The sequence below is a fragment of the Hipposideros armiger genome, unplaced genomic scaffold, assembly GCF_001890085.2.
Source record: "Hipposideros armiger isolate ML-2016 unplaced genomic scaffold, ASM189008v1 scaffold_278, whole genome shotgun sequence".
NCBI classification, from domain to species: Eukaryota; Metazoa; Chordata; class Mammalia; order Chiroptera; family Hipposideridae; genus Hipposideros; species Hipposideros armiger.
This window is the reverse complement of record NW_017731628.1, coordinates 629,351-651,498: the sequence shown is the minus strand read 5'-3', so window position 1 is coordinate 651,498 and position 22,148 is coordinate 629,351. Positions and strand designations below refer to the sequence as shown.

Genomic DNA, 22,148 nt, shown 5'->3' with positions numbered 1-22,148 from the left:
TGAGAAAATAAATCTGCATACAGCTTATCTATCCAGTTCATGTAGATTAAAAGGGGTACTGTCGTGACCTGCAAATCACCTCGATTTTTGCATAGAAAGATCAGTTCTGAAAAATTATTTAATACCAAATTAATTGGATAGGATTGTTTGTACTAAGAATTATGGCTTTCAGATACTTTGAAGGGACGACTAACAGTAATTTAGTACTTATAAAGAACTAGATGCACTTTAAAATTTTTCCTCTGTGACATGGCAATATTAGCATCTGCCAGCTTTACAGTGTTGATAGCCAATGACATTCATTAAGTACTGTGGCTGCAGAGATGAGTGGGACACCCCTGTCCTGGAGAGCATCCTTGAGCAGATGTCTCAGCTGATGAGAAGGGTATTTAACCTGGCGAAGGAAGTAAGGAAGAACATTCCAAGCAGAGGCACATCAGTGAGACCCAAGAGCACGGTGGTGTGTTTCGAGCACTGCAAGTGGGTTCAGTGTGACCAGAGGGATAGAAAGTTAAAACGGAACACACAGAAAGACGAAACTGCAAAGGTCGCAGGGATAGGGCTTGAAGGCCTTCCTGCGCCGAGCTGGGAGTGTAGCTGAGGTAGTGTTGTCATCATTATCCAGGGGTTGAGGCCAGGGTCTGAGTTGGACCCTGGCTCGCTGCCTCCTCCTAACTTGCCCTGTGCCTGGGATGACTGCCTTGATCTCTGTTGCCTCATCAGATATTGGAGCCAATAATTGTACCTACCTCATGGGAATGTTGGAGTGATAAGTTAGATCAGCACCTGCATTGAGTGAGTGCTCAATAAATGTCAGTTCCTGTTATTGGCGTTGATGATGTAATTGCTGTTACTGTTCTAAAGGCTTTCGGGGAATCATTAAAGGATATTAGACAGGAGAGTAATGGACGACAGAGCATTTTAGAAAACTGTTTGTGGCAAGCAGGGTAGGGGATGAGGCATATTGGATTAAGTGAGATGGATAAGACCCGTTGTTGGAGAAGTCATCTGGGTAACAAAATGAGGGCCTGACTGAAGCAGTTGCAGGGAAAGTGGAGGGAGGAACGGATGGATTAGAGACTGAGAATAGAGATTTGGCTGGTGATTAATTTGATATGGAGGAAAAACCAGAGTGTCCAGACAACTAGTAGGTGTCACATTTGAGTAACAAATGGGGAAGCCAGAGAGACAGTCTATGAGGAGGAGCAGCTTTTCGGGGGTGAGGAGATGGTGAGTTTAATTTGGATTTGGAATTCATGTCCAGTGGGTCTGCCTAGTAGAGAGGTCCAGTGGCCTGTTGGTACCGGTATATGGTTCGGGAGTGGGATCCGGGCTGATCCTTAGATGTGGACGTTATGAGTGAATTCATGAAAGTGAGTAGACGAGATAACAGAGGAGCCTGAGAACGGGAACTGGAAACCACATTCATAGATACCTCCCCATATTTAAAGAACTTGATGATGGGGGCTTCCACAGAAGTGCTCCCATGAAGATTTTTTAAAAATCTGGAGAAGTAGAAGAAAAGAGGAATATTACAGAAGTTGGAATGGGGTGGGTTGGGGTTGGGGAGAGTGGTTCAAGGTGAGTGTGTTATGGCTGGAATACTGGGGGCCAGTACCTGGGAGGTAAAGGGTAGAGTCAGGTGCCCTTGGAAGAAACTTGACTCTGAAAGGAGGAAGAGACTCTCTCATTTATCACCTTGGTGGCCTGCCCCAGTACCCCTCCCACAATTTATAAAACAGGTTATATCTTGTGACAAACCTAAAATTGTTGGACTTAATGGATTTTGTTAAAAGTACATTGTTAAAAGTGCACTCCAAGTCTGTAAGACTTAGAGGTAATATTCAGAGGCCTTAATAATAATGGTAAATGTGAAGTGTCAATCACTGAGCTTTACAGATAGATTCGCCTCCTTGCCCTCATAACCACTAATGAGGAGGTCCTATTGTCACCATTTTACAGGGAGGACACACTATGACAGGTCAGTAGAGGAAGTGAGTAGCAGTTAGGTTTCAAACCTAGGCTGCCTGGCTCCAGAGTCCATGTTGTTGAACCACTGTGCTACATTGCTTCCACACTGAATTAATAGTTAAAAGAAAGACTTTGAACCTAATAAAGGAAGGAAACGTTCAAACATAGCTCTAACCTTCATTCCTTCCCTGCCAAGGTCCCAGGTCTCTTTATATTTTGTTGTTTTGCCAGATAGTTTGTGAACTTGGCTGAACTTTATAGATGGAAGTACTTGAACATTTGAAATAGGGAAGAGTTGAAGGTTATCAGAACAGAAAAAGCACAGTTCTTTTCCGGGAGCACAATCAGGTGCATTTAGATAGAACGTGCCAGGGACTCTAGCCATAAGCAAGGAGATGAGAATGCATTTGAACATGATTATTCATTGTGAAAATTTGTTAAAAACATCAACAAAGCACTGTTTTGGTCAGCCATCTGCTGGAAGAAAGAAATGAACTTGTCAAGAATGTGCAGACAACTGTTGATTACTGTTTTGTTTCTGGATTGCATATTGTCATCTGGATTGTTAAATGCTCAGGAAGAGAAGCTCTGTTTTCTGTTTCTTTTGTAATCCAAGCCCAAATTGCCATTTCTTAGAATTCTGTATATAGGTGGAATTCTGTGAATGTTGACCAAGGGAGATAACAGATATCTGATCTGATTAAACATACTTAACTTTGATCTTCACCGTTTTGTTTCAGTTTAATCCTCCTATACTTAAGGTAAAGAAAGCTAATAAATAACGTTTTTTACTTTCCAACCTGCTTGGTTAAGAACAGATTATTCTTTTGTAACTAAAACACTTTTATCATAGTAAAACATGTCTTAAAGATTACCCAGCCGCTCATTGGACGACTTCTTACAGTGAGGCCGCTGTGTGTCAGGCATTGAACAAGTTCTCTGCTGCAGGCACTGCTGTGGGTGCTCAGACACAGCCAAGAATAAAGCATAGGTCTGTGTCCCCATACATTTTATAGCCTGGTGGAGGGAAGAGTCAATAAGCATAATACAGAAGCAAATTATATACTATATTATGTGATAGGCGCTACGGATAAAAGATAAGGTAGGGCAGGGTAAGAGGTGGCAGCACACGGGTTGTGGTATTATAAATAGGATGGGCAGGCCTTGTTGCAATTTGAGCAAAGACCTGAAGGAAATGAGGGAATAAGCCACGTGGCTAATTAGCTGTAATGCTTGTCATCTCCTCTTATTTTAATACCATTCTTCATCTTGTTGGAGATAGACCGTGGTTAATTTGAGTCCCTGTTTGATTCTACCAGTTATAATCTGTGACGGCTTATTTAGCATACATCGTGCAATTTTGAAATCTCCTCCTCTACCCTTTGCCATCATACTCAGAGCAAATAAGTTAAGGCTTTAGAGTTTGTGCTTCATACGTGTAATTTATTTGGGCCAACTCTAGTTTTTGTGGATTGATTATTTATAGCAAATGCAGTCTTCATGTTTTAAAATTTGCTTTAAAGTTATTAATATCAGATATCTGTACAGTGGGGGTCTCAACTCTGCCTCTAGACTGATCACATGTAGTGCATACAAACTCTCACCTATAACATCGTTCATTATATGCAATTAAAATTATTTCCATGGGGGAGTTGAAATGAGGGTGGCTGAAGAATGTGGCATTCCTGCAGGGGAGCATATAAAAAGAGGGAAGGGTTGCTATTGTAACACCCTCTCAGTTTTGATACTTGCCTTACTTCCAGTTATTTTATTGTTTACAGACTTTGTCTTATTTCCTTATGATCCTAGTAATCACTTATTGAGACATAAAACCTTATTTTCTAGAGTACCTGGAAGGTATTGGGTAGTATGCAACTGGCTTCTCTAGCTACCTGCATTCTTCATAGTGGGTCTTTGTAAAAACTAATGTCAGCCCTTAGGAGTAAGGATCTCTGATCACTGGTGGTAGTAGATGTACCAACAGAGAGAAATTCAGCTGGAGTTTATTCTGTGAAGTCTTTTTTTTCCTATTGGCACTTAATCGAAAATTTCCATTCTTGGTGTTTATGCATATTAAGTTGAATTAAAGAGAGTTGAATTAAAGCTAATTTCTAATATAATTATCCAGAGCAATTAATCTTAACTGTAGGTTTGCCAAGGTGACATGTTTTATATGGTAGGTTTGGTTTGGAGCCAAAGAAATGCATCAAACAGAAACTGTTTTTATATAACATACAGTTCCACTACCAAAATTATTCATTTAGACAAATGAGACAAATGTGTCAAAAAGTAATTATAAAGTATTTGGGTAATTTAGTATTTGAGATCAGCTGCTTGGGTAAGTGTGCGAATGTTTGTCGTAAAAATGGGATCCCAGGTCTCTCGAGTTGGCCGACTTGTGTAGCTGTTGTAAAACTGCCGAATGAGCCTAGAGGATTATGTCATAGTTCTTATTTTTCTAAAACAATTAGTAATATAAAGTACTACTGTTTGTATCAATGAATCATATTTACTATACTAAGCCTACGAACTAGTCAATTTCAAAATACTTACCTTGCTTTGTATCCAGATTTTTAAAATTGACAGCACTATACCTTGTAAAATAAATTACTTAAAAATTATGTTATCCCAGATTTTGCTTGTTAAAGCAGGCTGATGGGTGGAGTACTTCTCTGTGGGTGTGCTCACATTTCTTTAGTTATTACAGCTTGGTGTCTAATAAAAAGCTCACTTTATTCCTGCATTCTGTGATGCCTGACACTGTTCTAAATGTCGTGCATGTGTCTTATTTCATCGTCACAGTAATCTGGTTTGATGTAATCTTCATCTTATAGCTAAGGGAATTGAGCCACAGAGAGGTTAAGTGTATTCATTTATTCGTTAACTATGTTTTGAGTTTATGCTATGTGCCAGGCATTGTCCTAGGTGCTATGAATACAGTATTAACAAAATATTAAAACAAGGCAGAACAACAACAAAAATTCTGTTAGGAGTTGTGAAGGAACCCGCCCAAAGCTGCACAGGTCCTAAGGACAGACCTGGGATTTGGACCTGGTGTCTGACCCCCAGCCCACGCTCTTCACCAGAGTTATATCCCACTCATTTCATGTCCATACTTCCCCTTCTTTCTTACCATTTACCTTCTTTCTCTTCAGCACTTGAGTATGTTTTCTCAGCACTTTCTTGTCTTTTCCCATATCCCATCGTTTGTGTTGACCTTTCGTATCATACTCACATCCAGGTACACTAAGGATGTCTTTCCTGCTCTCCAGGAACGCTGTTTCTTTGTGTTGTTTTGCTTTATGTTTGTGCCCTTTATAGTTTTACTTCCTCTCTCTCCCTCCTCCCCGTCTTCCTTTCCTCTTTTCCTTTTCCCTCATTCCCCTGAATCCCTTCCTTCCTGGCTGACGTGGATACGAGCATCCAAGGCAAGGAAGGGCTGGGGGAATGAGAGGTGGCAGATAGGAAGAGAGGCCCCGGGAAAAGACCGTCACGATCATTAACGGTCAGGGCTGTGCGCCCAGGAGAGAGGGCGAGTGCTGGGTCTCCTGGAACAGAGGCGCTGAATCAGACCAGCAGGAGAGCAGCAGAGCCACCCCAGGAAGCTAATGAGAGCAGACCCCAAGTCTCATTATAGGGGGCACACTGCAGAAGAGGGCCGATTAAATGACACAGACGCAAAGACCAGAGTGGAGCCTGAGCAAGTGGGAATTAACCCCTTCCCAAATGGAATGGGACTCCGCTAATTTTGATGATTGAAGCTGTTCTGAGCATTGCAGGTATAGTATTTGTGGCTCTAGAACTCATATAGCTAACTAAAAAGGTAATGGCAGGTAGCAAGACATGCACTACAAAATGCAGCTGAATTAAAATGACGTTACTTCTAATCTAATTAGGGCTAAATATTTTAGATAAAAGTAGCATTTGAATGGTGGTGGTTGGATTGAAAATAATTTGGTCTCATTCTGTAACTTTTTAAAAACATGCACATGTGAATGTTTTCATCCATGTTGCTACTGTGTGCCATGCACAGAGAATGTATAAGTGAGTGAGACAGTGCCCTCCATAGGCATTTGGAACTTCGTTGGGCAGACAAATGACAACTTCTCTGGTTGTCTAAGGAGTATAAAAACTAAGTAGAAACCTACTAATTATGCCTTTTGGGTGGAGGAGTCCAGTCTTCTAGAATCCAGATGAACAATTGGATTAGGATGGGAGTTCAGAAAAGCCATTTTAGGCGGGGTGGAGAACAGGATTGAAGGCAGGGCAAGTATGGAAAGCGTTAGGTGTGCAGAAGCCCATTGGGATTGGGTATATGGTGAATGGCAGAAGGTGAGTTTGCAGAGTAGGCTGGAGAATGGGGAACGCATACTGCCTGGGTCTTAATCACTTATATTTCTGTTTTTATTTTATGCTTTAGAAGCCTCTCTTAAATGAAGTCAGATTTAAAAAATAATGTCAAAATGTTTAGCTCTGGAAGAGTATGCTTTTGGGGTATTTTAAGGATTCATACTGGTATCAATACTTTGCATACTAGAAATTTTAATTTAAAAATTTGTCTGCTCATTGTTAGTTTTCTAAATCAAATTGTGTTTCCATTTTTTTTTTCTAATTGCAATTAATGCTGCTGTGAACATTCTTGTGCATCTTTTAGTGACCTTACATATGTATTTTTGTTGGGTAATTCTCTAGGGATGGAATGGATGAGTTCTGGGTTTTCAGAATAGCTTGTTATTTGGTTAGTCATTCTTTTTGTTTGTTTGTTTGTTTTGGGGTTATTTGTAGTGGTTCTAAGATTTTGAAAAAACCCTTTTCTTTCAAACGATAGATAATACTTCCAAGGCACATATTTTGTAGGGAATAAAAAGATGATAAATTAGAATTTTGTAGTGTACACTATTTCTGTCTGTAGTTGGGCTATCTAAATGTTGTTTGCAATGTTGAAATGATATCTTTGAGGATTAGCTTAACATCTGTTTTTAAATTCACAATTTCCTATTTATCTAAACAGAGCTTTGCCCTATATCTTCCGAGATTATATTCTTTAACTCTAAAGCTCTTAAGTATAGTTTTATTTTCCCTATAAATTTGTTTGGGATTATGTGAGCTTAAGTGTTGTCTAAAGGAGATAAGATAAAGAGAGCCAGAAGCTGTTTGAGGAAAATCCAAGAAATAAAAACCTTGAGGTGAACACTCAATTCATCAGGAATCAGCTTAAATCAGTATGTTTATTTACCCCAAAGTTGTCGGCTTTTACTTAAATCTTTTTTATGGGTAAAGTTGCCCTCATTTCCTCTCATAATGAAATCTTCTGGTTTAGTGTAAGATGAATATATATTAATTAGGTTTTATTTTTTTAAGTTAATAATCTTTAGGGATTATAGTACAAGTAGCATGCAACCACAGAATAATTTTCTTTGTTATCATATGAAAAGGAAACTCACATCCTTATAGCATATAATTGGCAGAATATAAGAGACAGTGTTGGCAAAGGAGAGTCCTTATTAATCAAAATCTTAATTTGTCTAGGAAGTTACATTATCCATTGATTATGTTTACTCTAAAGTAAACTCAAGGACATAAAATTAAATTTCAATTGTATGTATTGAGCATTTGTTCAGAGGATTATGATTTCTGGGGTAGAAGCATAAACAATAAAACACCATTGTACTCACATAGTTTATAAACTGAAATAGAACTCAGACATTTGTACATGTGCGTTATCCTGAGGTTAGCATTTGGAAATAGTCAATTCAGTGGTGTAGTCTAGAATTCTGTTCATGCTGTGTGGGGGCAAGGAGTGGGTGTGTTCAGTATGGTGAAGGGAGTCCAGCTGTGTAAGATGACACACTAGGACGGCTCCTGTGTGCATTCACTTTTGGAGGTGAGCAGCATTTTGTCCTCCTCCGAACTGGGGAAGTTTCCTCTCCAGTGTAACCTGCAAGCTAGGTGGCTCAGGGAGAACTGAAGATGCAGATAAAGCAGAGGCTGATAAACAGGAGCTGAGTGAATGAAAAACACTCATTCTTCTAAACCTGGGGTAAAGAAAAGCTAGTCATATGACTAAAAAATTCATCATGCTGCCCTAAAGGAGTTTGTCATCACCAGCAGTGATGAATGTGGAAAATGAAAGGGTTTTTTTGTATTCATCCTAAGAAATGGATGGATTTTGGCCTACTCATAGTCTCTTAGAGCTTTATGCTTGCCTTTGATCACAGTAGTATATAATTTTATATTCATAACTAGTTTTTCTTTGCTCCTAAAAATACACAAAGTTTCAAATTTAATATTTTGTGTGTGTGAAGGACAAGTTATGGAATAGACTTGATTGGTTTTACATCTACTACACTTCTTTCTGAATAGTCTCTTAGCCAAACTTCTTCCTCCTCTTCAGCTTGTATTACCCTTATAGCTTAGGTAATTATATCCAGTTTATGATTAGAAAATAAATTGAATTTTTCTCATCCCTAAAAGTGGTTTTTTATTTTCTTATTTCCAGTTATTTTAGTTAATTTTTTAGACTTTATTTTATCCCTATTATGCGCTTGCCATTGATCTAGGTCTGCTTGAGAATACAAAGGTGAATGGCACGATTTTTGCTCTTGAGCTAACAGAAGATAGAAAGGTTGATAATGAATGTGTATGCTAAATAGGTATGTTCTGTTCAGTGTTTTACAACTAATGTGCAAATTGTACATGTGCTGGCATTTTAGTTCACCATCTACTAAGTTTATTTAGTTGGTGGATGCTAGCTTTACTTGGAGTTGTGAGTAGATAGCAAAAATATGTAAAATTGTTGAAAAAAATGTGTAAGACTGCGATAGTCTGCAGGGTTAATCTTCGTAGTTTTTAAGTCCTCTTCTAGTGTTAAGAGCTTCTCTTGAAGACAGTTAAGTAAACAACGGGGTTTGTTTAACTTAGAAGTGAAGTGCTAACACTGACATAGTCTACTAGTGTACCGATTATTGGACTTTAGCCAAGCTATTGCCTGACTACAGACAAAAATCCCGGAATGTTTCATGTATCTTTAGTAGTTTGAGGTGCTTAGAGACATGATACTTTTGTCTGCTAGAACATTTAAAAGTCAAAATGACATATTGTATCTAGCAATCTTTTTAGGACTCTGCTAACAAGAATTGCTTGATCTTAGGTGATATTTCATGACTGTGTTTTATTTTAAACTTAATATACTCACTGCATTGTATTGAAAATACATGACGACAATACTGAACACAGGTAGTATTATAAATACTTAATTACCAAATTATAAAAAACTATAAAACCAAAGAAAATTAGACTTGTTTAGATCAGAGATCAGTAGTGTGGTAGGTAGGTGTCCTCCCCAAATTCTTGTCCACCTAGAACTTCAGAATGCGATCTTAGGGTCTTTGCAGACGTAAGTAGTTAAGATGAGGATTAATGTGAGCTCCAACTCCAACGACTAGTGTCCTTTTAAGATACAAAGAGCTACACACAGAGAAGAGGGCAACGTGAAGACAGAGGCAAAGATTCGAATTCTGCTGCCATGAACTAGGGAATGTCAAGGATTGCCCTCAACCCTCAGAAGCTAGGAGAGAGAGAGGCATGGGACACCTTTTCCTGAGAGCTTCCAGAAGGAACCAGCTCTACTGATACCTTGATTTCAGACCCCTAGACTCCAGAACTGCGAGAAAATAAATTTCTGTTGCTTTAAGCTACCCAATTTGTAGTGGCAGGCCTAGGTAGTTAATACAGATAGTGGATGTGGGTTCATATTTTATTAATAACATGGCTTATTGTGCTATTTGTTTCTTTCACATGTTCTTGGATGTCTAGGAAGGTTACTCGTTCCTCTGGGGAAAATAGTCAGTGGTAGAAGCATGCTTATTTTTCTCATTTTGATTTATAGCTGATGTAGAGCTCTGGCTAGAAAGAACTGGTAATATTAAAGAGAGATCAGGAGTTGTAAAAAAAGTCATGCACTTTGATTTAGCGATTTTTAGAATGGAAATTCTGAAACAATAGCTAGCAATGAGGAAATGGGTAAACAAATGATAGCTTATGGAGTATTTTACAAGCCTTTAAGCTATAAAGACTGACAACTTGCAAAAATGTGCATGATGTAATTTGGAGAGGATAAAGCAGGATGTAAAATGGTGTGCATGTTATGATTACATGTCAATAATTTGTAAATTTAAAAAATGGGAAAAAATTCACCAAAATGTTTATAATAGTACGTAGAAAGTTGGATTATGGTTATTTTGTTGTTTGTTTTACTCCCGTTTCCTTTAATCTTTGGATAATGGGGCTATATTTAAAGTAATAATAGAAAATAATTTAAGTGGGATCTTTGTGGCTTTTGTGTGTGCTTCTGAGAAGGTTTAAAATGAAGATTCTGAAGTTTCCTACAGGTAAATCTTAGGAGTGGGCTGATAATGGGTAGGTTTTATAATTTTTAAAAGAGATTCCTAGTTACATTGAGGGATGGTCATCTGTTTGAAATGGATGCATTTTAGACATCTCTGAGGTGATATTTTGCACAAGAGTTTCGTAAGGTCAGTTTTAGAAACTTTGAATCTAGACTCAGCCTCTTTAATGTAATCATCCTCACTGAGGAACAGGGTTGTCAACTGAATGTTTTCTAATGCAGTAAAGAGTGGGAAATAACGTTTTTAGGAAATTGTTTAGCGCTTGAAATCTTTGTTTTGTTTTGTAAAAGTCAAATTTCAACACGATCAGTATGTTTCATAAAGAGGAAAGTAAACTCAAACCCCATTTCTGAGAGAGAGCCACTGTGAAAAAGAATTTTGAATCATATTGTCTTACGTGATTGTGTAGACCTTGTAACCTTCTCAAGTCACCCTGGCTGAAGCCTGTTCTTCCCAGCAAAGGAAAGGAAATGGAAATGGAGTTGGTTGTGTTTTGTTTTGTTTTACTATGTTTTAGAAGAGAGAAATAGGGATGTGGCTCATCCAGCAATCATTTATACTGGACTTTAGAGTTTTTATCTGGTATTTACTTACAAACGCGTGTGTGCCTGGCTGTAGCATCACACCGCTCATAAGGAAAGCTTCTCACAGTGAGAACTTGGCTCAGCTGGAGCTTTGGAGCTGTCTAGCTTCATCATCCTGATTTCCACACCCACAGCAGCGTGCGTCACCTCTGACAGAAGTCACAGTTTTTATCTAAAGGAGGTAGTGAGTGAGTATGTTGTTATTTTGGGAGCTGTTAGAGTAAATAGGGGTCTTCTGGACCATAGATATTCTGAGAGTTAAGATTTAGTCAGTGCTGAGGCCTGCGGCCCAGCCTCGTCATTTCAGTGAACTTCAGCTGTTTCTCCTCTCCTCCTGGTGTTTTATGCTGTAATGCTTGTGCCTTGTGACGTTATTCTTTGTGAGAAATACCACAAAATAAAGCCAGCTTGGAAAGCAGGTGATGAAAATTCTACCAAAGTGATGGGTTTTAGCCAGAGAATAGAACTTGTAGGTCATTTAAGAATGTTGACTATGGCCGAAGTTTAACAAACTTATGGACCTGAACAAGTCTACCATCCATTGTAGCAGAAATGACAACAAAAAGTTAATGAAACTATTTCAGTGGTTTTTCTAGCCAAGGAAAAAAATTGCTCATCAAATGAGAAAGAAAACTCAAGAGAATATTGAAAAGGCTCTTAATGTATGGGCTGAAGTTATGCACAGGAAAAATGAGGCTGCCATTTCTGGGATGTAACAGATGGTGAAGACATCTGAAGACAAGTGAAGGCTGATTTGGTGAACTTTTTCAAATGTGTTTTCTTTGCCAAATAAGAAGTTAATAAGGGAAGACCACACCAGCTAACCATGTATTGCTCCTGGAACTGAGCTGAAGGAACTCATAAAGCAGGGAAGGGTTATGGTGTCTATGAACGCAAAATAATAATGAAACCCACATTTGAAAAAAAAATACCTTCTCTAAATACACATCCCAAGATGAAATGTGAGCATCAGATGTTCAGACAACTAAGAAGTAATTTTGATGATGGAATGGAGGAACTTTACAGATGCCTGAGAAGTGAATCTCATCTCTTATGAGGACAGGAAATGTGGGAAGGAAGAAAAAATAAAAAAAGGCAGAGCCTGCTCTCTAGTTCATTCCCAGTTGCCTCTCTCATCTTCTCCCCAACTTGATTCACTTGCTTCTTTGGTCAAGGTGAGTGAATCAACCAAATGCTGATGATCCATGAAGTAAAAAAGACATTAACCTAATACTGTAATTCAGTTGGCCTCAAATTGTGGTCCTCAGACCTGAGCATCAGCCAAATCTTGGGCCCCCACCCAGAATGACTGAATCGAAATTCTGGGTGGTGGTGGCCTGTAGTCTGCATTTAGCGAGACTTTAGGTGATTTGGTGCATGCTCAAGCTTGAGGCCCTTGGCTGTAACTTGACTTTATTCAGCATCTCCTTTAAGCATTTTAATTTATTATAGTTTGCTATATATGATACCCAGTGTCCAGTCATACTAATCACCTTTATTACTTTGATTATTCAGATTTGTTTAGTTCATGGCTAATTTTACTGTGGTTTATATTAGTTACATTAGCAATAGTTTTATTGCTAAAACTATTAGCAATAGTGTATTGCTTAGGGTTTTTTCCCTCTTTTCAATTACTTGGCCCCTGTGTTTACAGAATCTGTAAGAGTATGAAAGCATAGCCCACAGTTTCCAGGTACTGCTTTAATGAATATTATAAGGGAAATTTTAAGCTCTAGTGGTATTCAAGAATTCAGAGATTAGAGAAAGGGCTGACATTTTTCAGGGATTAGAGCAGGGGTGTCAAACTGGCGGCCCGTGGGCCGCATGCAGCCCATGAGGTAATTTTTTGTGGCCTGCGATGCTCTGAAATAAAATGAAAATAGAAAAAAAATGTTATGAAGAAAATAGCGCTTAGGGGAGATCAAGGCAATACCGTACACACAATTTCCTCATTAACCCTATCTACTGAAGACGAGTATACATGTGGCCCAGTGCCTTTCCTGGGGGCCTGTGGGCATGTATAAACGCGCTGACTCAGTTCCGGCGACGTTTGGAAGCGATATGTCTGCCACTGTCAGTGTCACCTAATGTAAACAGATCCCAATAGCGAAAAGGTTAAAAAGTGCACTCGGGTAAAAAAGAATAATTTTAGTTTTATAAATACATTAAATAAAATAAATCTTTAAATAAAAGCAATTATATAATGTTTTAATTATCCTATCCATATTCCTGAATCCTCACTTCAGAATATAAATTTAACAAAATTTGTAAGTGTGATGTGCCCGCGTGAATCTTGCCTGTTGCACTAAATGGCCCATGTTTTAATTGAGTTTGACACCCCTGGATTAGAGTCTACAGTAATTTGGGAGATATAAATAAACCTAATCAAATTGAGTAGCTGTCAATAAGAAGCAAGATTGGGCAGTTGGCTTTATATATTTTGATCTGATGAATAAATTAACCCTCCCGAAGTCTATTTAGCAGCTGGTTGTCATTTCCATTAGCTAAGTGCAACTAGTCTTACATCTGTTTCAAAGGGCCTGCCAGCACGCCTTGCTGAGTTTGCTCAGCCTTTCAGCTCTGAGACAAAACTCCCAGGTGCTAGTTCAGTGCTCAGATCTGTAGACCTTGTTATGGGGTCATTTAAATCCTTCTGCCAGCTCTTGAAATGACCCTAGGCAAGTAATTTAATTCAGTCTTTCTGTCACTGGAGGTAGTCAGGAGGATTTAAGGATTTATATGCAATAAGAAACATGCTTTAGAGTTTTATCAGCCTAAGCTCTAACAGTTGAAGAGGTGAGGTGAGAATTGAGTATTTTTACCCATTCCTGACAATTTTCAGCTCCAAGGACTTGGTAAATGTTTTCATTAACTTCTATGTAGTGATCAAACTTTCTAAGGCATTGGCGCCATATAATCATGAATACTTTCATTCTCTAAAGTTTTGGAAATTGTGGTTGCTTAATGTGCTGTTCTTATTCTTGCTTTTGACTATTTCTGGTTATAGTAGACCTTCTCTAGTTTATACAAAGCCCTATAAATACTTTTATAGGTTATTTTAGGGAAATGTAGGTTATTAATGTTTTACTATGTTCAGGTAAATAGAAATAAGTGAAACCAACATAGTAGAGTTGTATTAGTTACTGCCCCCAAAACTTAGTGGCTTAAAACACCACACATTCATTATCGTTGCTCTAATTCAGGAATTTTGGAATGGCTTAGCTGAGTAGTTCTGGCTGGAGACTAGCAGGACGTTTGCAGTCAAGATGGCTCAGGGGCCCAGTTCTCTGGGCTTGACGGGCTGGACGGTGTGCACCACATATGCCTTGCTCACGTGGATGCTGAAAAGAGGCCTCAGTTCCTTGTTAGCTGTTTGCAGAAATATTCAGTTCCTCACTGTGTGGGCCTTTTCAGAGGGTTTCCAGAGTGTCCTCATCTCCCGGCAGCTGGCTTCCCCAGAGGGAGCAGTCCTAGATGGAGCAGGGAGGTGGCTATGTGCTTTTTCCCACATGGCTTCAGAAGTCCCAAGCAGCCCTCAAGTCCGCTACGTTCTGTGTGTTAGAAGCAAGTCACAAAGCACAGTCCACATGTGAGAGGAGTGGAATTAGGCTCCACCTTTTGAAGGGAAGAATTTAAAGGAATTTGAGGAGATGTTTTTTTCAACTAGTGCAGTGATAGACACTAGGATATATTTGGCAAAGACATGTAATTGGCAGCAACTAAAATTGTACTTATTTCTATGTTTTTTTCAATGGTCTTCTAGTTAAAACAAGTGTTTCTGTTTATGTGTGTGTGTGTGTGTGTGTGTGTGTGTATGTATTTCTGTAAATTCTCATGATCTCCAAAATTGTAAATTAAAAATAAAAGGGTTTATGAGAAAATGGATTGGGGAGGGGCAGGGCTTTAACTCCATGAATCTTTATAACCAGAATACTAACAGAAATAACAACGGGTCCCTCAGGAGATAACCTGAACAGCTTTGGCAGGCTGCTTAGTGTGGCTGGAAGTTGGGTTGCCTTAGGGAATATTAAAAATGCCCAATAAAAGAGGAGTGGAAATGCTGGCTTATGGGCATTGCGACAGTGCATTTACTGTGAGCTTTTTCCATTGTTTTTGAAATTTACAACTCTACTCCCATTATTCTGGCTTCCCTTGCCTAGAGTAAATCCTAATGAATCAACACAATATGTATATGATAACAGACTATAGTTTCCCTTAAATATATAAATACTTCTCTTCTAATCATGTTTATTCATTTCTTTAATAACATTTTCTACTGGTAAGACAGAAGTAGACTTCAATTTTAAAAGCTCCTGGTGAACATTCTAAGTTAGTGACATTCAAATTAGTGATTTTTTTACTGTATTTTTTACTCCCTCCAAAGTTAAAGTTCTCTCATCTTGTGGGATGACATTTAAGTGAAAACTTTAAAATACAGAAGAGAAGAGAGGAAAGGAGAAGAAAATAGAAATGAACAAAACCCAGACCCTTATTTTAAAAGATGGGGGGCTTTGTCTAAGCACCTCAGCATCCTCTGTTCTTTGACCCAGATCCGTGTGTATATATAGGACTTGTTAAAACACAGGTCTCTAAGCAGCACTGCCCGAGATTCTGAGTCAGTAGTTCGTGGGAAAGGCCGGAGAATGTGCATTTCTAGAAAGTTTCCAGGTGATGCTGTTATTACTGGTCCTGGGACCACACTTAGAACCGCCATGTCCAAAGCTCCTTTACAATAATCTGCCTGCTCCTACTTGTGTCAACAAAGAAGGCTATTTTATTTAGAATTCTCAGTCAGCATTTTTCCATTAGAGTGTCTCTACACAGTTATCTTAGTTATATGTCTGTTAAGGATGAGGGCTCATATATGTGGCAGAGTTAGAGAGATTAATGAACTATGCATTATTCTCTTTACATTTATTTTTGAAAGGTAGTGACTGACACCCAACTTAACCAGAAGTGAATTGTTCAGAAGCCTGAACTCCTTAGATTAATATTTACAAATATGTATGTCAAGAAGAACTTCTGAGTGGAGGGAAAGATTTACCCCAGCGTTCAGTCCTTTACTTTGAAAAAGGGTAGAGAGCTAACTTTAGGCCTATTGTTTTTAGGATTAAAAGTACAATAAGGTAGCAAATTAGAAGTTGCTTATGTACTCATTACAGTCAATAATTGGAAAAGAAGAGCAGAAGAACCATGTTAATACTGAAGTTTGGAGCTGTTTTTGGTCAAGGGCAGATAGTTCTTCTCATCCACTCATCTGACAGGGCTTCTCTGAATTTCTGAATATAGTAATACTTTGAAAGAAAAAAAAAATAAGTGAATGGTCGGTATTAGAAACAATTACATTAAAAAATATGGTACTTGATTCCAGCCAAGATGGAGTAACAGGGACTGCGTTTACTGTCTCACCCAAAACAACTAAAAGTCAGATGAAATATGTGAAACATCTTTCAGACATTAAGCACCAGGAAGCACAGGACACAAATCCCACAACAAATGTACTCCTTAAGAGAGGGGAACACAAATCGGAAGAACCCTACAAATGTACCAGCTGGCTGATGGGAGAGAGGTTTAGGCCTCAGCTGCAGAGAGGAGGAACCCAGAGCCTGGTATTCACCCCAAGTTCAGGACACAGAGCTGCCAGTCCATTGAGGCTCCGCAGAGCAATGTGCTGGAGAGAAAAGAGCTTCTCAGAGAGACAGGGCCCTGGAGGTGTTCACGGAACCACCAGCGAGCCTTCAGCTGAGTGATAATCAGCGCGTCTATGTGAGGACACTGTCCAAGGCTGGGGGGAGCAAACGACGGAAAAGGAACAGAGGGCAGAAACCTTGAAGCTCACACAGGACCAGGAATAGTTCATGCTCTTTCCAACCAGAGTAGGAAATCTTGTAACTTACAGGGTATCAGAGTACTCAGCAGAGTATTGCTTGCTAATGCTCCTATTAGCTCAAAGCTTAAGGCCACTGTGGTTCTTATATGAAAAACCTTAGAAAGAAAGCTTCGTGAGAACTGAACTGTTTCCAGCTGACTTAACTGTGTCTCAGAACAACTCCATAATATTTATAGAAATATAAAAACATCCAGCACTCAACAGCATAAACTTCATAATGACTGGTATCCAAACAAAAATTACCAGGTATGCGAGGAAGCAGAAAAATAAGACCCATAATGAGGAGGAAACTCAGTGAAATGAAACTGACACAGAAATGATACCCAGGATAGAATTAGTTGACAGGGACATTTAAGCAACTGGTATAGTTATGTTTCATATATTCGTGATGATAAAGGAAAGCATAAGCATATTAAGGAGAGATGTGGAAGGTATATACTTATGCATGTGTATGAGTGTGTGTGTGCGCGTGCTTCTAGAGATGATTAACGATAAACTCTTTAAAATAAAGGATTAGTGAACCTAAAACCACAATATACCAGGATTTGTGGACTGCAGCTAAAGCAGTGCTTAGAAGGAAGTTTATATAGCACTTAAAGGCCTATATTAGGAAAACAGAAACGCTTCAAATCAGTGACCAGTTTCCACCTTACAAAAGTAGAAAAAATAAGCGTAAATTAATCTAAAAATTAGTAAAAGAAGCATTAATGATAACAAATAAATGAAACATTAAGCAGAAAAACAATAGAGAATAAAACCAAAAGCTGATTCTTTGAGATCTTAGTAAAATCGGTAATCCTCTAACCAGACTGACCAAGAAAAGATGGCAGAATCAAGTTACCGATATTGGAAATGAGAGAGGTGACACCATTATAGATTCTGTAGCTACTAAAAGGATAATAGGAGAGGGCTGGCCGAGTGGCACGTTGGTTAAGAACTGGCTTGGGATGCCAGCTCTGAGCAGCAGGGCCCCGGTTCGGATCCCACATGGGGGCCAGTGACACTGCCCTCTACAGCTAAGATGGTGAACAACAGCTCGACCTGGAGCTGGGCTGCTGTGAGTCGCTGGCGACGGCACAGGCTGCAGCCCCTCCTGCAGTGGGCTGCCATAAGCTACCGTATGTGGCTGGCAGGCAGCATGAGCAGCTGGCAGCCAGTGTGAGCTGCCAAGAGCCGCTGTGAGCGGCCGTCCAGAGGCCGGCGACTGATCTGCCTCACCTGGGAAGAGCGCAATGATAATACCAACATGGGCCAGTGAAGCAACGTCCTCCAGAGCTAGACTGAAGAACAAAAGGACAGCAACTTGTCTGTTCCCCTTTCCCCGATTCCCCAGCGCTGTTCCCCTCCCCCAATTCCCCAATAAAATCTTTTAAAAAAAAGGATAATAGGGGAATATTGTGAACAACTTTATGCCAACTGTATGACAATTTAAATGAAATGGGCAAACTTCTTGAAAGTCAAACTACCAAAGCTTACTCGTGAAGAAACAGATAATAGAATAGCCCTAACTCTGTTAAAGAAATTGAAATTATAATTTAAAACCTCCTCCACCGCCATACACGCACACGCACACGCACACACACACGCACGCGCACACACACACACACACACACACACACACACACAATAGCAACAACAACAAACAGAAGAAAACAAGACTCCAAGTCCAGATGATTTCACTGGTGAATTCTACCAAATGTTTAAGGAAGAAATAATACCAATTTCAACCAAGCTCTTCCAGAAAAGTAAACAGGAAAGAGTACTTTAACTCAGTCCATGAGACCAGCATTACCCTGACACCAAAGCCAGAAAAGGACACACAAAAAAGAAAAGTATAATCTGAAATCCCTCATGATTATAAATGTAATAATTATTGATAGTGTTAGCAAATTGAATCCAGCGTATGTAAAAATGATACTGTATCATGACCAAGTGCAATTTATCCTGGGAATGCAAGACTAGTTTAAATTTAAGAAGCAGTCGAATTTATTGTGATCATCTCAATAGATGATGGAAGCAGTGGTTTGAATAATTTCAGTGTCTCTGATTAAGAAAGAAAATAATTTAGCATGTTAGGCATAGATGGAAGCTTCTTCAGCTTCATAAAAGGCATCTATGAAAAACATATGGTTAATAGTGTTTTTAATGGTGGGAAACTGAATGCTACCCCCCTAAGAGCAGGTAAAGGAAAGGATGTCTGCTTTCATTTCTTCTATTCAATATTGTATGGAAGTTTCTAGCTAGTGAAGTGAAGCAAGAAAAGAAATATACCCAGGTTGCAATGGAAGAAGTAAAACAGTCATTCTTCACAGAGGAGAGAGTTCATGCTACCTAATGTCAAGACTAATTGTAGATTCAGTAATCAAGATAGTGTAATATTATTTGAAGATAGACAAGTAGATGAATGGAACAGGAATGATCAAGAAATTGAACCACCCAACAACGGTCAATTGAGTTGTGATACAGGTACCAAAGCTCTTCAGTGGGAATGGATAATTTTTTCAACAAATGGTCCTGGAATAAAGTAGATAGCCATTTGTCAAAAAATAAAAACAGAAAACTCTTGAACCTCTACTTATTTCTTGCTATGAATAAACATTAACTTGAAATTAATCACAGACCTAAATGTAAGGATTAAAACTATGTAATTTCTAGAAGAAAACATAGAAAATCTTAGTGACCTTGAATTTACCAAAGTGTTCTTAAACATAACAAAAAGCATTAATTCTAAAAGATAAATCAAACAATTGGACTTAATTAAAATTGAAATTTTTTCCCCCCAAAGTACTGTGAATAAAATGAAAAAGCAAGAGTCCAACTGGGGGGAAATATTTGCAAGTCATATATCTGACAAAAGACTTGTATTAAAAAAAAAGAAAGAATTGTATTCAGAATATGCAAGGGGCTCAATCCAATTAAAACTGGACAGAAGATTTGAATTAGTTGTCTCAGCAAAGGTTTGTGGATTGCAGATAAGCTCTTAAGAAGATGATCAGCATCATTCATCATTGAGGAAGGCAAATTAAATCTAAAATGAGATACCACCACATGTGCTCTAGGACAGCAAAAATTATAGACAAGGAGTTAGAGCAATTGGAACCCGCCTGCACTGGTGACAGGGGTGAAATGGCACAACTCAGCCATTTCAGTCCCATGTGTTTACCCAAGAGAAGTACAAGTCCACCCATGAACTTGTACACCAATCGGCTGAAATAGGAAAAAAAAATTGGAAGCAATCCAAACGTCCACCAGCCGCTGAAGGGTTAAACTGCGGGTGTGTGTGTGTGTGTGTGTGTGTGTGTGTGTGTGTGTGTGTGTGTGTGTGTGTGTGTGTATTTTATTCAGCAATAAAATAAAATAAAATAAAAAGAATGAACTCTTGGCGCACTAAACAACATGGACAAAAGGTGACAAAAAGCAGATTAGTGGTTGCTGGAGTGTAGGAGGCACTAGGTGGGGAGGACAGAGAGGGTGAGACCACTTTGGGCATGAGGAAACTCAGTGTGCCCGTTTTCCAGGTTTTACGGGCGTGTGTGTGTCAAATGAGATGACCATGTGCCAAGTGAGTAAGGGTGAGAAAGTGTGTTTTAAATCACCTCTGTTGTGGTCAGGTCTCTACCCCAGCTTGAACACTTGCTTTTGTTGTCCGTCTTTCCTCCTGGATCATGGAAGAAGCACCTTCAACCTAGGGAACTGGAGGAATATTTCTAAAATGAAAGTTATCACAATTGATCCAAAGTTAAATTGGCAAGCATTGGTTACTTTGGAGTTGTCAATATTTATGAGAGCATAGGACAATTGGAATTCCTCTGAATAGAGAAGTTAGAGAATTGGCAGGGAGAGCTAAAACAATTCCTTATGTCGTAGAATAAGGAAGTCTGATATAAAGGAGTGGGCACCTCAGGTATACGAGTTTATTGCTCACCCATCTCCACATTCCCAAAGCCCTGTTGGTATATTGCCTGAGCCCCAGAGTGCTGAGGGTGTGTCTTCTCTGGAGCACCCAGGGAGGGAACCGAGAAGGATATTGAAGTTCAGTCAGTCAGAACAAAACAAGAGGGATTGGATTCAGACTGGGATGTTCAGGGCTTTCCAAGGACAGGCTGATCTTACCATGAGGCTCCAGGACTATTTGGGCCTCTCGGGAATTGCCTAAGTAGGGAATAAAAAAGCCTGTCTCTGTGGATGTCTCCCTACTTTGCCCTTAAATATCCCTTACGACCTTAGTCCATGCTATCGGGTGATTTGCTCTGGGGCTTTCTCTAGGATTTTTGTGGATCTGAAGAATTGAAGGGCTGTTCCTTCTGTATCCCTGTTGCCTTCTTCTTCAGTCTCTAATTACAGCGTGACAGGTTTAACAAGTATCCTTGAGGCTGATCTCGGATGTGGCTGAATAAAATGCCTGTTTTTTTGTATGCATTTGTGTGTGTGTGTGTGTGTGTGTGTGTGTGTGTGTGTGTGTGTATTTAGATCCCTTGTTAGAGAATGGTAGTTCATTACAGTCATGGAAATTGGATTTTGTAAATCCAGTTGCCCCTTGCCTATTGTTTTTGGTCTTGCACTCACCTTTCATTTTTCCTCTGAGTGTCTTCTTCTCTCCCCCTTCTTCCCTACAGCAAGAGCATCTGTCATTAGAAAGGCGCTGTTAGACTGGGAGCCTGGGCAGCTTTCTCTCTGGGTGTAAATAGATGTGTGCAGAATGGACAAGCGAGTGAGTGAGTGTGGTCTGATCCGTTACTGGCAGCCTTTGGCAGGTCACATCCATTAGGACTCCCTACTGCTTTGTGGGAACATTAGCATTTGGGGGACAGACGACTCAGGGGAGCTCCCAGCTGGGTGCCAGCTTCTACTCCTTGAACCACTGTTACACTTCACTGTGGCCCATCCCCAGCAAAATTATGTGGTGTGCAGTATTCACTTTATAAAACATTCTGATACACTGGGAGAAAGAGGAAGTGAAATTCAAATCTGCTGGCTTTGTTATTTGCTGACATTTCTGCCCAGAGGTATGTATTAGGAGGGGTCACTCTTTGGATCTTCCTGAGATCTATTTTTGGTGCTGCTGTTCTTCCTGTTTCCTTCTCTAGTAGGTATTAGACATCTACCAAAAGTGCTTGGTATTTATGTTAATTTTATTATTCATAAGAACGTAATTTCTCTTGGATCTCTTTCTTCTGCTAGCCCTTGGCAAGTAGGCAAATTTCTAAATCAATACAAGATAACACTTCTGGCTTGAGTCCTGTTTGAGGACAGGTGTCCCTCAGAAACCTTTTTCTGAGCATGGGCTTCAGTACT

At 39.3% G+C, this 22,148-nt stretch overlaps 1 protein-coding gene across 1 annotated transcript in view; it reads left to right on the top strand.

Moving 5' to 3' along the window:
• PHLPP1 (PH domain and leucine rich repeat protein phosphatase 1) overlaps window positions 1-22,148 on the top strand; it is a 178,903-nt gene that overhangs the window by 57,649 nt on the left and 99,106 nt on the right. The window lies entirely within an intron of this gene.